We start from the raw sequence: 2,201 nt of genomic DNA, 5'->3' as shown, positions 1-2,201 counted from the left end.
TTTTTTAAGTGTGTTCTTTCTCAATGTCTTGATCTTTTTATTATTCAAGGAGAAGGGTGGGTTGGACACCATGTCTTCTTCCACGCGTCCACCCATGTCAACCACCCTGTTTAAATCACAGGTGGCCTTGGACTCAGAACCTGTAGGAACAACAGCATCTAGCAAGGAGTTACATATTTATTTATATCCTGTCTTTTTTTTTTTTAAGATTTATTTATGCAAACAGAACTGGGGCGCAGGCCAGAGGTGCAGGGGCAGTGAGAGGATTCACCAGAGACAGAGCCGGGAGCAGAGGCAGACTGACGAAGTACACTGCTGAGGGGAGCCGCGGGCTGGTCAGGAGAGGTCTGCGGCCACGTGGTCACCTCCGCGCGGGGGATCGAACTCGCCCTGAAGCGGCTGCCGCGAGCTTGCAGTGCTGTGTCATAACCCGTTGTGCCACCAGGAAGGGCCCTCGTGTCTTCCCCACCCCTCCGCAAGCGATTCTGATTTTCATTTGTTGGTAACAGAGCAATACAAAATTTCCTTCATACATAAATCTTTATCCAGAAGCTGCCCACTGGCCCACTTCCAGCACCTTCCGCAGGAAACTTGCAAAGAGTGAACAAGGTCAGAGCGAGTGCAACCGGGGACCAGCACCGGCCCCAGGAGAACCGTGCTGCTTCTCCCAGCGTGGGGGAGACCAGGGGAGGCCAGGGGCTGTGAGCCTCAGACAGGGCAACAGAGAGGCAACAAGTTCCACCTGGGATGTACCCCAAAGGGCAGATGTATGAGGACTTGGGGGGAAAAGGGCAAGGACGAGCCTTCCTCGGGCCACGGAACCCTGCTTCTTGCCTATACACCCCCACTGTGGTCCAAGTGACCTGGACCTCCCGAGGTGGAGGCGGTCAGAGGGCGGGTCTCTGGCCGCCCCCACCCCTTCTGCCCTCTGAGAGGGTGGGTGGGGGCCGGCTCCTCCCAGGCGGCTTAGGAGTTTGGAGTCACCACGTGACTTTCCCCCGGCCTCAGGAAGCAGTTCCTGCCGCCTCCACTAGACTGCGCTGTGAGTCACTTTCTCGGTCCCTGCTGGTTAGTTTCGGGCGGGAATGGGGCGGCAGCCTTGCCAGCGTCGGAGGAGCTGGCCCTGGTCAGCAGCAGGACCCAAAGTGCTGGCACTACTCTCTCCAGTGAGGAGGGGGAGAGTGCCCTATGGGAGACTCCGGCGTCTGTCCGTTGTTGGCTCTCTTCCTCTGGGGCCCAGGCACACCGCAATGGGGAGGGGACCTCAAAACCCAAGCTTGACTTCCTCGGCTCCTACTTCTGACTGCTCTCAGCTGGGTGTCCACCAGCCGCCATCTTTATCCCCGTATTCCTTCAGAACAGTAATGGCAGTCGCTGGAGCAGAAGGGACCCTGGCCCCACCGCACCCAAGTCTAAGAATTTCACATTCCTATTATCCTCTAAAGCAAAGTTCACTGGGGAGAGGAACCTTTTTTTTTTTTTAAGATTTATTTATTTATGAATACAGAACTGGGGTACTGGCCAGAGGTGCAGGGGTGGTGAGAGAACTCACCGGAGACAGAGTGGGGAGCAGAACAGGCAGATGAGGAAGTACACTGCTGAGGGGAGCAGCGGGGAGACAGGTGAGGTCTGCTGCGGTGTGGATCACCTCTGGGGCGGGGATCGAACTCACACTGAAGCAGCTGCGGCTCGCTTGCAGTGCTGCACTTAACCCGCTGCGCCACCAGGGAGGGCCTGGGGAGAGGGAGCTTTTAACCCAGCACCAGCTGCAAGATGGAGTGGTGTCTGGGGCTCCTGCACGGTCGAGTAGCATAGCTATAGCACTGGTGCGGCTCAGCCCTCACTGGGCTGCTGACATGTTCTGCCCCCCGTCCGAGCTCCACCTGGCCCTCCACGCCCCCACATCATGCCACACATGAGCTTGTTGCCCAGCTAGGAACACTGGTACTCTAGAAGTGTCTTGCGTCCCCTCCCCACCAGGTCCTGTCCCTTCGAGGGTCACAACCCCTCTTTTCCTGGACCCCAAGGAAGTGCCTTCGAGGGTCACAACCTCTCTTTCCCCGGACCCCAAGAAGCGCCTTCAAACCTCTCTCCTGCCTGAGTTGTCCTCTTACACCTCTAAAACTGTAGACTGTCATCTCCATTCTGTCCCCCCTCACCCAGAGATTGCCCATATCAAATATTCTTAGCGCCAAAACTCA

This window comes from Condylura cristata, unplaced genomic scaffold, assembly GCF_000260355.1.
Source record: "Condylura cristata isolate star-nosed mole 26May11 unplaced genomic scaffold, ConCri1.0 scaffold00017, whole genome shotgun sequence".
Taxonomy (NCBI): Eukaryota; Metazoa; Chordata; class Mammalia; order Eulipotyphla; family Talpidae; genus Condylura; species Condylura cristata.
The sequence above is the reverse complement of the archived record's forward strand: the minus strand, read 5'-3'. Positions refer to the sequence as shown.